Genomic DNA, 13731 nt, shown 5'->3' with positions numbered 1-13731 from the left:
CCAGGCAGAGGCTTGGACCCAACACCCTTTGGTTGAAAACCTAACGCTCTACCGACTGAGCTATCGTACAGCTGCGTGATGAGCGACTGATTCACATGTCGTAATTACTGGCTTATGGCTCCAATGGCGACTTCACCGACTTCCCACTGACGCACCGCTGACGCTAGTTTTCTGTCCTCTTAAGCGGTGGACATACTTGCAAGTAGCTGCGAGATCTTAAGAAAAGAAACGCTGCACCATTGCTTTTGCCGCACTCGAATGACTGAATTACGATTCTTAAAAAGAAATGAATGTTCGCTCTGTCCAAAACTTCCAAGCACATGTGTGTACTCACAAACTCGGCGTCGGCGCGAGAAAATGACGGGAGCGCACTCGTGGGCCTGCGACGGCTTTCTGCAGTCCCAGCGTCAGTGCGTGGTGAACCGGTAACCACAGGAAGCAGCGGCCGTCGCGGAACTCTGTATTCTTAAATTTTCGTCTTGTTGAGAGTGGCGTCATTGGTTTGCACCCGCGTTCATGCGTGTGAAAATATTTGCTCTTCTTTACGCAAAATCGCACGCAGCCGGTAGGACTCGAACCTACGCTCCCAGAGGGAATCTGATTTCGAGTCAGACGCCTTAACCACTCGGCCACGACTGCGCGGAGCGCGATCATCTCCCGTCACATGCAACTGCTACCGTTTAAAGCACTGTGGTGGCAGGAAACGGCGTAGTTACATTCTCTTCCGTAGTGTTTCCGCCGCTACTAGACGAATCACTACCAAAGCATTAAAATTTCCGCCCGGACAGGGATTTGAACCCTGGACCCTTAGGTTAAAAGCCTAATGCTCTACCGGCTGAGCTATCCGGGCTCACACGACGTTAGCAAACCTTCCACGATGCACAACTATACATTGACTCATGTCCTTTACTGTTGTGCAATCGCTGCATGGAGCCGTAACTAATAAAACGTCGCCTGGATGCTGTCTACAAACTTATCGTGCTAAGCTCGTAACAGACTATCGAAGAATACTGACACACGACGCAAAAACAAATTGCAGCAGTCGTTACGTCTCATGCGTTGGAGCAGAGGATTTACGTGTTTTGTTGACACTCACTGGGCAACTCGAAAATTCACAAGCATTTTGAATGCAATGTTTCCCACGTTTTCGCTCATTTCACAGTTCCGTTGGAGACGTTCTTCACGTCCTGACACAAAAAAGGGAACGCAGTCGGTAGCACATTTTTTTTTATTTTCTTGCTTCCCAGGCAGTTGCCTACTGTGTTCCTCTTATGGCATGCACTAGACAACCAGAACAGCTACAGGAGGGAGTCACCTTTGTTCTCGGCGGTAGTTACATTATCACAAACTCGAGCAATTCCATTGGCGTCAGCTTCAAAACGAATGCATGCCGAAACCCGGGATCGAACCAGGGACCTTTAGATCTTCAGTCTAACGCTCTCCCAACTGAGCTATTTCGGCTGACGTGGAACGTCTCTGTTTTGTACGTCTTCGTTAACCTCTGCCTCGTCGCCAATTTCACAGTCGTCTTCGTCTATAAGACACAGGGACGCTGAAAGGCGAGCAGCAGATGCAGTGAAGCACCACACACATTTCTTCTGCTTCCATCATCGTAACAAGCAAACACGTCGACTCGATTCATGTAATATTGACTTCGCTGACGCTAGAAAACCGGTGCTATATCGATGCCACGTGCAACTCGTGTGCAGAGAACGAGACACAAGAAGGAGTGAGCCTCTCCACCGTGTGAGAGGCAGTATCTAGCAGATACACACGGTAAAACATTTGACTTGCGCTAGCTCATAAATTGCTACACGTCATCGTCTGCAAGCTAAAATGGACACATCTGCACTGCCCAGAGAGGCGACACTTGCACTGACACCTGGTGGACGGCTGCGAGACGAGGAGATGAGCTGTGGCTTCTGGGCGCGACTTTAGCGCTGCACCCTGTAGCCAAGAACACTGCACATTGCTGGCGACCCACGTGTTTAGTAGTGACGCAACCGCTAGGATGCAGCTGAACGTCCATCTTCTGTGAGCGAGAAAGTTTTCGCAGTCGGCAGGACTCGAACCTGCGCTCCCAGAGGGAATCTGATTTCAAGTCAGACGCCTTAACCACTCGGCCACGACTGCCGGTGGCAAAAAGCGTCTTCCGACAAGTGAAAGTGCCACCTTGAGAAGCAATCCGATGGCAGAAAGCGCCTTGGCCTCACTCTTTTCTCTAGTGTTTCCATGGCCAGCACATTAGCCGTTACGAAAGTGTGTTAATTTTCGCCCAGGCAGAGGCTTGGACCCAACACCCTTTGGTTGAAAACCTAACGCTCTACCGACTGAGCTATCGTACAGCTGCGTGATGAGCGACTGATTCACATGTCGTAATTACTGGCTTATGGCTCCAATGGCGACTTCACCGACTTCCCACTGACGCACCGCTGACGCTAGTTTTCTGTCCTCTTAAGCGGTGGACATACTTGCAAGTAGCTGCGAGATCTTAAGAAAAGAAACGCTGCACCATTGCTTTTGCCGCACTCGAATGACTGAATTACGATTCTTAAAAAGAAATGAATGTTCGCTCTGTCCAAAACTTCCAAGCACATGTGTGTACTCACAAACTCGGCGTCGGCGCGAGAAAATGACGGGAGCGCACTCGTGGGCCTGCGACGGCTTTCTGCAGTCCCAGCGTCAGTGCGTGGTGAACCGGTAACCACAGGAAGCAGCGGCCGTCGCGGAACTCTGTATTCTTAAATTTTCGTCTTGTTGAGAGTGGCGTCATTGGTTTGCACCCGCGTTCATGCGTGTGAAAATATTTGCTCTTCTTTACGCAAAATCGCACGCAGCCGGTAGGACTCGAACCTACGCTCCCAGAGGGAATCTGATTTCGAGTCAGACGCCTTAACCACTCGGCCACGACTGCGCGGAGCGCGATCATCTCCCGTCACATGCAACTGCTACCGTTTAAAGCACTGTGGTGGCAGGAAACGGCGTAGTTACATTCTCTTCCGTAGTGTTTCCGCCGCTACTAGACGAATCACTACCAAAGCATTAAAATTTCCGCCCGGACAGGGATTTGAACCCTGGACCCTTAGGTTAAAAGCCTAATGCTCTACCGGCTGAGCTATCCGGGCTCACACGACGTTAGCAAACCTTCCACGATGCACAACTATACATTGACTCATGTCCTTTACTGTTGTGCAATCGCTGCATGGAGCCGTAACTAATAAAACGTCGCCTGGATGCTGTCTACAAACTTATCGTGCTAAGCTCGTAACAGACTATCGAAGAATACTGACACACGACGCAAAAACAAATTGCAGCAGTCGTTACGTCTCATGCGTTGGAGCAGAGGATTTACGTGTTTTGTTGACACTCACTGGGCAACTCGAAAATTCACAAGCATTTTGAATGCAATGTTTCCCACGTTTTCGCTCATTTCACAGTTCCGTTGGAGACGTTCTTCACGTCCTGACACAAAAAAGGGAACGCAGTCGGTAGCACATTTTTTTTTATTTTCTTGCTTCCCAGGCAGTTGCCTACTGTGTTCCTCTTATGGCATGCACTAGACAACCAGAACAGCTACAGGAGGGAGTCACCTTTGTTCTCGGCGGTAGTTACATTATCACAAACTCGAGCAATTCCATTGGCGTCAGCTTCAAAACGAATGCATGCCGAAACCCGGGATCGAACCAGGGACCTTTAGATCTTCAGTCTAACGCTCTCCCAACTGAGCTATTTCGGCTGACGTGGAACGTCTCTGTTTTGTACGTCTTCGTTAACCTCTGCCTCGTCGCCAATTTCACAGTCGTCTTCGTCTATAAGACACAGGGACGCTGAAAGGCGAGCAGCAGATGCAGTGAAGCACCACACACATTTCTTCTGCTTCCATCATCGTAACAAGCAAACACGTCGACTCGATTCATGTAATATTGACTTCGCTGACGCTAGAAAACCGGTGCTATATCGATGCCACGTGCAACTCGTGTGCAGAGAACGAGACACAAGAAGGAGTGAGCCTCTCCACCGTGTGAGAGGCAGTATCTAGCAGATACACACGGTAAAACATTTGACTTGCGCTAGCTCATAAATTGCTACACGTCATCGTCTGCAAGCTAAAATGGACACATCTGCACTGCCCAGAGAGGCGACACTTGCACTGACACCTGGTGGACGGCTGCGAGACGAGGAGATGAGCTGTGGCTTCTGGGCGCGACTTTAGCGCTGCACCCTGTAGCCAAGAACACTGCACATTGCTGGCGACCCACGTGTTTAGTAGTGACGCAACCGCTAGGATGCAGCTGAACGTCCATCTTCTGTGAGCGAGAAAATTTTCGCAGTCGGCAGGACTCGAACCTGCGCTCCCAGAGGGAATCTGATTTCAAGTCAGACGCCTTAACCACTCGGCCACGACTGCCGGTGGCAAAAAGCGTCTTCCGACAAGTGAAAGTGCCACCTTGAGAAGCAATCCGATGGCAGAAAGCGCCTTGGCCTCACTCTTTTCTCTAGTGTTTCCATGGCCAGCACATTAGCCGTTACGAAAGTGTGTTAATTTTCGCCCAGGCAGAGGCTTGGACCCAACACCCTTTGGTTGAAAACCTAACGCTCTACCGACTGAGCTATCGTACAGCTGCGTGATGAGCGACTGATTCACATGTCGTAATTACTGGCTTATGGCTCCAATGGCGACTTCACCGACTTCCCACTGACGCACCGCTGACGCTAGTTTTCTGTCCTCTTAAGCGGTGGACATACTTGCAAGTAGCTGCGAGATCTTAAGAAAAGAAACGCTGCACCATTGCTTTTGCCGCACTCGAATGACTGAATTACGATTCTTAAAAAGAAATGAATGTTCGCTCTGTCCAAAACTTCCAAGCACATGTGTGTACTCACAAACTCGGCGTCGGCGCGAGAAAATGACGGGAGCGCACTCGTGGGCCTGCGACGGCTTTCTGCAGTCCCAGCGTCAGTGCGTGGTGAACCGGTAACCACAGGAAGCAGCGGCCGTCGCGTGACTCTGTATTCTTAAATTTTCGTCTTGTTGAGAGTGGCGTCATTGGTTTGCACCCGCGTTCATGCGTGTGAAAATATTTGCTCTTCTTTACGCAAAATCGCACGCAGCCGGTAGGACTCGAACCTACGCTCCCAGAGGGAATCTGATTTCGAGTCAGACGCCTTAACCACTCGGCCACGACTGCGCGGAGCGCGATCATCTCCCGTCACATGCAACTGCTACCGTTTAAAGCACTGTGGTGGCAGGAAACGGCGTAGTTACATTCTCTTCCGTAGTGTTTCCGCCGCTACTAGACGAATCACTACCAAAGCATTAAAATTTCCGCCCGGACAGGGATTTGAACCCTGGACCCTTAGGTTAAAAGCCTAATGCTCTACCGGCTGAGCTATCCGGGCTCACACGACGTTAGCAAACCTTCCACGATGCACAACTATACATTGACTCATGTCCTTTACTGTTGTGCAATCGCTGCATGGAGCCGTAACTAATAAAACGTCGCCTGGATGCTGTCTACAAACTTATCGTGCTAAGCTCGTAACAGACTATCGAAGAATACTGACACACGACGCAAAAACAAATTGCAGCAGTCGTTACGTCTCATGCGTTGGAGCAGAGGATTTACGTGTTTTGTTGACACTCACTGGGCAACTCGAAAATTCACAAGCATTTTGAATGCAATGTTTCCCACGTTTTCGCTCATTTCACAGTTCCGTTGGAGACGTTCTTCACGTCCTGACACAAAAAAGGGAACGCAGTCGGTAGCACATTTTTTTTTATTTTCTTGCTTCCCAGGCAGTTGCCTACTGTGTTCCTCTTATGGCATGCACTAGACAACCAGAACAGCTACAGGAGGGAGTCACCTTTGTTCTCGGCGGTAGTTACATTATCACAAACTCGAGCAATTCCATTGGCGTCAGCTTCAAAACGAATGCATGCCGAAACCCGGGATCGAACCAGGGACCTTTAGATCTTTTTTTTTTTTTTTTTTTTTTGTTTTTTTTTTTTTTTTTTCCCGTCCTGACACAAAAAAGGGAACGCAATAGGTAGGACTTTTTTTTATTTTCTTGCTTCCCAGGCATTTGCCTACTGTGTTCCTCTTATGGCATGCACTGGACAACCAGAACAGCTACAGGAGGGAGTCATTTTTGTTCTCGGCGGTAGTTACATTATCACAAACTCAGAGCAATTCCATTGGCGTCAGCTTCAAAACGAATGCATGCCGAAACCCGGGATCGAACCAGGGACCTTTAGATCTTCAGTCTAACGCTCTCCCAACTGAGCTATTTTTTTTTATTTTTTTTTTATTTTTTCAACGCCTTAACCACTTTTTTTTTTTTATTTAACACCTTAACCACTGTTTTTAAATCGTTTTTTTTTTGGAAAATGAACAAACTAAAAAACTCTTCTTTGCTGGTCTCTCATAGCTTCTGGGGAAAATTAGAAAAAAAATGGCTCCGTTGCTAACACAAGTATTGTTCTCAGTTTCCGGTGTACTGGAGTGGAGTCTGTGAGCGGTGGTTGATGGGGTTGTGTGGGAGGCAGGTCGCGAGACAGAAGCAGTGGGGCCTCTTCGCGGCACTACTGGAGTCCCGCGGCCTGTGCCCACCCCCTTAGACTCACATATCTTACCCTATACCCATTCTATTAAATATGATTTTAAGCATATTGCCGTAATTGTTGCCATGATTGGGATAGCTGCAGGTTTTCGCGAATTCGATTTCCATATACATCTTGAATTCCAAGTGATCGTCACCACCAAGGTTATTGAAAACATAGCTGGAATAGTTGCCCAGCAACCACATAACTACGTTATTTTTCGCCGGCGGATAATATCTCTCGTCGGGTCGAGACAACATAGTTGAAGGTATGTTGGCGGTTGTAGTCCTGGTAACAATGGCTATTTTTTCTCTCAGCCAGCCCCAATTTCGTGCACGTTCTCCGCAGGTATAACGGTGCATAACGGTATCCACCAGTTGACAGCGATGGCAGAGAGTTGAATCACTGAGTCCGATATTATGCAGCCTCTCATTGGTGCTAATCACATCATTGATTGCTTTGTACCATGCAGTTCGAGAGGCTGAAGTAAGGACACGGGAACTGACATTACGCCATACCATATCCCAGTTGATGCCACTGTACTTCGTAACAATTGGATTCGGTCCTTCGTGTTGTCGCCAGTATGCCAATATTGCTGGAGCCGCTAAATGTCGAGAAATATAAGACTTCTCGACCGATGTAGCTGCGTGCAAAGTAATAATCGCGGATGTGTTTGAGCTTGTAACTGATGGTCTGAATGTTCAGCGGGGGGTCAAGACTTTGCGGCCTGACTGCAGTGAATAATTGCGCCGTAATGCCCGAAGGATAATTGTTAATAATAGAGACCGTCCTTGTAACATAGAGAGCTGCTGCCTTTTTCTTGATGTCGACTAAGCCCATCCCTCCGTTTAGGGGGTGGAGTGTTGCAGTTTTGGCAGATACGCGAAAAATTTCCCCGCGCCAAATAAAATTGGTTATCTTCGACATAATATTTCTAGCAAGTACTGCAGGGAGCGGCAGAAGCTGCGCCATGTAATACGCCTTTGATAAAATACAGGCGTTGATGAGTTGAATACGATCAAATTGGTTGAGGCTGCGATGGTAATTATCAATTAGGGCACCATTTATTTTACGTGCTACATCCCGCCAGTTAGCCGCTATCATCTTTAGAGAGGACGCCGTCAACATGATCCCCAGAGCCTTGTGTACTCTGACTTGTGTCGCATAATCAACACGCAAATGCTGGAGGCCACAGAGGTTCAGAAATTTGCTTTTTTGTTCATTTAACTGCGCCCCTGACGCCAGACAGTATTTCCGAAGTTCAGCCGCTAATATGGTGACATCATCGACAGTGCGAATCACCACACCCACATCGTCGGCATAGGCTCCGATTACATTTTTGACCCCAGAAATTGTAATCCCAGTGAGTTTCGTCTGCAACTGTTGTAACAGAGGTTCAAGGGAGAGTACAAAAAGCAACATGGACAAGGGGCTCCCTTGTGGAACCCCTCTGTTGATTTGTATTGGCCGCGTCAGTTGTGAGTTAACGGAAAGTTTTGCAGTGATTCCCATGGCCACATTTTTAATCATGGCAATCGTGTTCCGAGAGAAACCCAATCTTTGCATAGTCTCGAGGAGGTACGCGTGATTTACGAGATCAAAAGCTTTAAAAAAATCTAGAAAGATCAGCCCACATTTCATGTTACTAGCGCTCGATAAAGCAATGACATCTCGGTAAAAAGCAGCCGTTTGCAGAATTGTTCGTCTAAAGGCACATGTCTGCTGTTGGCCTATGATTTTAGCAGTGAGCGGCATGAGTCTCACGTTAATTGCGCGAGCCACGATCTTATAATCAGAGTTTAATAACGATATTGGTCGGAAATTGGTGATAGCTTTAGTACCTCTGTTTTTAGGGAGAAGCACAATTTTACATTCCTTAAAGACGGGTGGGACAGACGTTCCTTGCAAGACTTCGTTCACGACTTGAGTAAGTTTGTCCCCGATGATGTGCCAATAGTGCTTGTAAAACTCAACTGGTAAGCCATCAGGGCCAGGGGATTTCTTAAGTGGCGAACTGCTGACGACCTCCAAAACATCTTTATTACTGAAGGCTAACGAGATGGAGTCATTTTCTTCCCTTGTTACGGTAGATGAAATGGCGCTAAACAGTCCATCATAGTAGTCGTCGTGTAGAGCCGCTGATGCGTAGGTGTGGACATAATATTCGTGCAGAGCGTTGACAATCTCTCGCTGAGTGTCAATCGTTCTTCCATCCTCGAGTTTCAGGGCATCAATAAAAGTCCGCCTCCTGTTCTTTGTATGTTTGACGAGGTGGTACAGAGCGGCTGCTTCATCATCTCTGACCGACGTCACTTTAGATTTTATCTTAAGGCCGTCCAGTTGCATCCTCTTTAGACTGATTAATTTTGCCTTAATTTTCCGAATGTCGTCGATTCTGGTAGTCGTCGCGTCTGCACGATCGTACAGGTCCCGTAAGATTGTGTAATAAAATTCCATCGTCTTTTTGATCTCCGCCGCCCTTTCAATTCCGAAGTGCATGATGACATTTCGCAGTTTCGGCTTTGCCTGCAGAGTCCACCACTCTATAGTGCTACGAAATCTGTTAGTAGCGCGCAAGCACTGCTCCCAAGCCCGACGCACCCCCTCCTCCAGCTCAACATCCGTTAACAAAGACACATTCAGGTTCCATTGATTTTTATACCATCGTGTGGGTTGTGGAAGTAATTTCAGGCACGCGATGACACCACTGTGATCGGAGAAACTGGAGGGGATCGTCTCTACTTTTAATAAATCGTTCTCGAAAACGTCGGAAACATAAATCCTGTCGATTCTGCTACAGGAATTCGCGACGATGTGAGTGAAGCGCACCAACGTCGGGTACCGAATTTCCCACGCATCTTTAAGTTTTAGGTCTGTCACGAGGCGCTTTAATTCAGACGAATAATTAAAATTTGGGGACTGATCTTTCCGGGATAAGACACAATTAAAATCACCACCAATGATAAGGCGTCGGGGATTTTTCCTAAATAAATAAAGTATATGTTCCCGAAAAAAAGTAGCTCGTTCTGCTCTATAGGTATTGCCAGAAGGTGCGTACAAGTTGATGATGGTGACGCCGTAAACGGTGATCCCCACCCCTCTACCCGATTCCAATTTGTCAATCTCAGTAACTGGAATCCCTTCTCTAATTAAGATTGCGGTCCCCACAGTCGTTTCCGGGGAAAAATTCGTAATTCCGACAAACCCAGGAATAGTAAAAAGTGGCATGGACACCTCCTGCAAAAGTGCTATATCAGTTCCTGACTCATACAGATATTGTTTTAATGCATTCAGTTTCACTTCTGATCGGATTTTATTAATATTGAGGGTCGTGATCGTATAGGCCTGTGACATAATAACCGGACGTCTGAGAGAAAGAGGGATCAACTGCCTTTAGTTGTCCACATCTCCATGCCATTCCATCGTAGTAGCGGCCGCGGAATTCGTGTCTGGAACGTCACTGAGTTGTTCTCTTGCGTCTTTGTTTTTACTCTTTTTCCGGACAGCATTAACATTGGGCGGCACTCGGATCCTGTGACGGACACTGTGTAGCACCGCTGCAGTCGGAGGCGTGGGAGGATCTTGGGTGATGTCAAGCTTCTCTCCTGACAAATCTTGCGCCGGGAGCGGAGGCGCCGAACCCTCTGGCGAGCGATCAGCTGAGCCACCACTTTCACTATCAGTTTGTTTGGCAATACTCGCTGCCCGAAGCTGTTTGTTGTCACTGACAGTCCCGGGCTGCTGTGTTTGTATACCGTCACGGAGTTGTTGACATTCGTGTTGTTCTGAGGCCAGGGCCGGAGCGGCTGCCACGTGTTGTGTACCGTCCGCGCTTGGAGACAGTGTTTGTATACCATCACAGCGAGCCTCAATGTGTGTACTTCCAGCAGACACGTGCGCCACACCTACTTGTTGACCTTCCTGAGTGTGCTGTTGCGGAAGTTCTGAGACATGAGCCTGTGGTAACTGAACGGCATCTACGGAAGTATCGGCGCTTGAAAGTGCGGTAGAAGAATCGTCCACAATTGCTGCACCGGTTATAACCTTTGCGTCCGAAGCGGTTCCCCGGACGTCCGGTTCCGCGGTCTCGTGCGTACTGAATGTGTCATCATCAGAGTCACGGCTGTCACAAGTTCGACGCCTCTTATTAGTCGTGGCATCGACTTTCGCTGGTGGCTTAGCACCATGATCTCTCCTAACCAGAGCCGGAAACTCTTCAGGGCGAATTTCTTGTAGCTCTTCCGAAGGTACGTCAGAACTAGGGACCTCACGCTCTATCATAGGTTTAGCTGCCACTACATCAGCCAACGTAAGCCGTTTACGCTGCTGCAGCGAATTCTTTAGCACAAACATTCGCCTGGGACAGTCCTGACGCAAGTGACCACTCTCATTACAGATATGGCACGTGGGAGGTTGGCCACTGTAAGTAACGTGAGCCCTATAGTCACAAACGGTAATATGGGAGGGTATATTCTGCTTTATATGCATTTCTACAGATCGGACGCCACTGTAACATTGTAACCTGTGCTGGTTCGACCACCGTTCGTTTCGAATCTGCTTGATATCCCCGAATTTAGACAGAACCTCCTTCAGATAACAATTTTCTACTTCAGGGGGTAAATGAAAGATACGCACATTGGTATACTCTACGTCGGCATTGGAAATGAGGACAGTACTTACAGACTCGTCCCGGTGCCGAAAAACAGCTCTCCCTCCGTGTGTCGTCATAATCTTTTCCAGTAACACAGGATTCAGCAATTTTACAAAGAAACAATATTGCTCGGTATCATAATACGCAGTGTGCACCTGATCAGAGGTAATCCCAATAACATCCACAATCCAATCATGTATTTCCAAGGAACTAGGCTGCACGTAACGGGTAGACTTGTCGAAATCAAAACGGAGTGTACACTTTCGCGGAAATAACCTGGACATTGCAAACTATAGCTAGCGGTTGAACCGCTAGAATAACACAAGAACGAAAATCAAACTCGAGATCAATATACGCAAATCAGAACACTTCACGGTCAAAGAGAAAGTTAAGTAGTAATCACGACTTGTAAACACGTGTCGGAGCGGAGCACTTAATACGTCCGATCAGCACGGTGTCTCAGGCGCGACTTGATCTTCAGTCTAACGCTCTCCCAACTGAGCTATTTCGGCTGACGTGGAACGTCTCTGTTTTGTACGTCTTCGTTAACCTCTGCCTCGTCGCCAATTTCACAGTCGTCTTCGTCTATAAGACACAGGGACGCTGAAAGGCGAGCAGCAGATGCAGTGAAGCACCACACACATTTCTTCTGCTTCCATCATCGTAACAAGCAAACACGTCGACTCGATTCATGTAATATTGACTTCGCTGACGCTAGAAAACCGGTGCTATATCGATGCCACGTGCAACTCGTGTGCAGAGAACGAGACACAAGAAGGAGTGAGCCTCTCCACCGTGTGAGAGGCAGTATCTAGCAGATACACACGGTAAAACATTTGACTTGCGCTAGCTCATAAATTGCTACACGTCATCGTCTGCAAGCTAAAATGGACACATCTGCACTGCCCAGAGAGGCGACACTTGCACTGACACCTGGTGGACGGCTGCGAGACGAGGAGATGAGCTGTGGCTTCTGGGCGCGACTTTAGCGCTGCACCCTGTAGCCAAGAACACTGCACATTGCTGGCGACCCACGTGTTTAGTAGTGACGCAACCGCTAGGATGCAGCTGAACGTCCATCTTCTGTGAGCGAGAAAATTTTCGCAGTCGGCAGGACTCGAACCTGCGCTCCCAGAGGGAATCTGATTTCAAGTCAGACGCCTTAACCACTCGGCCACGACTGCCGGTGGCAAAAAGCGTCTTCCGACAAGTGAAAGTGCCACCTTGAGAAGCAATCCGATGGCAGAAAGCGCCTTGGCCTCACTCTTTTCTCTAGTGTTTCCATGGCCAGCACATTAGCCGTTACGAAAGTGTGTTAATTTTCGCCCAGGCAGAGGCTTGGACCCAACACCCTTTGGTTGAAAACCTAACGCTCTACCGACTGAGCTATCGTACAGCTGCGTGATGAGCGACTGATTCACATGTCGTAATTACTGGCTTATGGCTCCAATGGCGACTTCACCGACTTCCCACTGACGCACCGCTGACGCTAGTTTTCTGTCCTCTTAAGCGGTGGACATACTTGCAAGTAGCTGCGAGATCTTAAGAAAAGAAACGCTGCACCATTGCTTTTGCCGCACTCGAATGACTGAATTACGATTCTTAAAAAGAAATGAATGTTCGCTCTGTCCAAAACTTCCAAGCACATGTGTGTACTCACAAACTCGGCGTCGGCGCGAGAAAATGACGGGAGCGCACTCGTGGGCCTGCGACGGCTTTCTGCAGTCCCAGCGTCAGTGCGTGGTGAACCGGTAACCACAGGAAGCAGCGGCCGTCGCGGAACTCTGTATTCTTAAATTTTCGTCTTGTTGAGAGTGGCGTCATTGGTTTGCACCCGCGTTCATGCGTGTGAAAATATTTGCTCTTCTTTACGCAAAATCGCACGCAGCCGGTAGGACTCGAACCTACGCTCCCAGAGGGAATCTGATTTCGAGTCAGACGCCTTAACCACTCGGCCACGACTGCGCGGAGCGCGATCATCTCCCGTCACATGCAACTGCTACCGTTTAAAGCACTGTGGTGGCAGGAAACGGCGTAGTTACATTCTCTTCCGTAGTGTTTCCGCCGCTACTAGACGAATCACTACCAAAGCATTAAAATTTCCGCCCGGACAGGGATTTGAACCCTGGACCCTTAGGTTAAAAGCCTAATGCTCTACCGGCTGAGCTATCCGGGCTCACACGACGTTAGCAAACCTTCCACGATGCACAACTATACATTGACTCATGTCCTTTACTGTTGTGCAATCGCTGCATGGAGCCGTAACTAATAAAACGTCGCCTGGATGCTGTCTACAAACTTATCGTGCTAAGCTCGTAACAGACTATCGAAGAATACTGACACACGACGCAAAAACAAATTGCAGCAGTCGTTACGTCTCATGCGTTGGAGCAGAGGATTTACGTGTTTTGTTGACACTCACTGGGCAACTCGAAAATTCACAAGCATTTTGAATGCAATGTTTCCCACGTTTTCGCTC

At 48.3% G+C, this 13731-nt stretch overlaps 13 non-coding genes across 13 annotated transcripts; all 13 read right to left on the bottom strand.

Moving 5' to 3' along the window:
• Nucleotides 1-557: 557 nt before the first annotated feature.
• Nucleotides 558-639, bottom strand: Trnas-cga (transfer RNA serine (anticodon CGA)). Its single transcript has one exon. It is a non-coding gene; the product is annotated as a tRNA-Ser (tRNA).
• A 138-nt stretch (nucleotides 640-777) lies between these two features.
• On the bottom strand, nucleotides 778-850 carry Trnak-uuu (transfer RNA lysine (anticodon UUU)). Its single transcript has one exon. It is a non-coding gene; the product is annotated as a tRNA-Lys (tRNA).
• A 538-nt stretch (nucleotides 851-1388) lies between these two features.
• Nucleotides 1389-1461, bottom strand: Trnaf-gaa (transfer RNA phenylalanine (anticodon GAA)). The gene has a single exon. It is a non-coding gene; the product is annotated as a tRNA-Phe (tRNA).
• Nucleotides 1462-2051: 590 nt separating this feature from the next.
• Nucleotides 2052-2133, bottom strand: Trnas-uga (transfer RNA serine (anticodon UGA)). The gene has a single exon. It is a non-coding gene; the product is annotated as a tRNA-Ser (tRNA).
• A 699-nt stretch (nucleotides 2134-2832) lies between these two features.
• Trnas-cga (transfer RNA serine (anticodon CGA)) lies at nucleotides 2833-2914 on the bottom strand. Its single transcript has one exon. It is a non-coding gene; the product is annotated as a tRNA-Ser (tRNA).
• A 138-nt stretch (nucleotides 2915-3052) lies between these two features.
• On the bottom strand, nucleotides 3053-3125 carry Trnak-uuu (transfer RNA lysine (anticodon UUU)). Its single transcript has one exon. It is a non-coding gene; the product is annotated as a tRNA-Lys (tRNA).
• Nucleotides 3126-3663: 538 nt separating this feature from the next.
• Trnaf-gaa (transfer RNA phenylalanine (anticodon GAA)) lies at nucleotides 3664-3736 on the bottom strand. The gene has a single exon. It is a non-coding gene; the product is annotated as a tRNA-Phe (tRNA).
• A 590-nt stretch (nucleotides 3737-4326) lies between these two features.
• Nucleotides 4327-4408, bottom strand: Trnas-uga (transfer RNA serine (anticodon UGA)). The gene has a single exon. It is a non-coding gene; the product is annotated as a tRNA-Ser (tRNA).
• Nucleotides 4409-5107: 699 nt separating this feature from the next.
• Trnas-cga (transfer RNA serine (anticodon CGA)) lies at nucleotides 5108-5189 on the bottom strand. The gene has a single exon. It is a non-coding gene; the product is annotated as a tRNA-Ser (tRNA).
• A 138-nt stretch (nucleotides 5190-5327) lies between these two features.
• On the bottom strand, nucleotides 5328-5400 carry Trnak-uuu (transfer RNA lysine (anticodon UUU)). Its single transcript has one exon. It is a non-coding gene; the product is annotated as a tRNA-Lys (tRNA).
• Nucleotides 5401-12354: 6954 nt separating this feature from the next.
• On the bottom strand, nucleotides 12355-12436 carry Trnas-uga (transfer RNA serine (anticodon UGA)). The gene has a single exon. It is a non-coding gene; the product is annotated as a tRNA-Ser (tRNA).
• A 699-nt stretch (nucleotides 12437-13135) lies between these two features.
• Trnas-cga (transfer RNA serine (anticodon CGA)) lies at nucleotides 13136-13217 on the bottom strand. The gene has a single exon. It is a non-coding gene; the product is annotated as a tRNA-Ser (tRNA).
• A 138-nt stretch (nucleotides 13218-13355) lies between these two features.
• Trnak-uuu (transfer RNA lysine (anticodon UUU)) lies at nucleotides 13356-13428 on the bottom strand. Its single transcript has one exon. It is a non-coding gene; the product is annotated as a tRNA-Lys (tRNA).
• Between the last annotated feature and the right edge of the window lie 303 nt (nucleotides 13429-13731).

This window comes from Schistocerca nitens, unplaced genomic scaffold, assembly GCF_023898315.1.
Source record: "Schistocerca nitens isolate TAMUIC-IGC-003100 unplaced genomic scaffold, iqSchNite1.1 HiC_scaffold_94, whole genome shotgun sequence".
Lineage (NCBI taxonomy): Eukaryota > Metazoa > Arthropoda > Insecta > Orthoptera > Acrididae > Schistocerca > Schistocerca nitens.
This window is presented reverse-complemented; position numbering and strand designations above follow the sequence as displayed.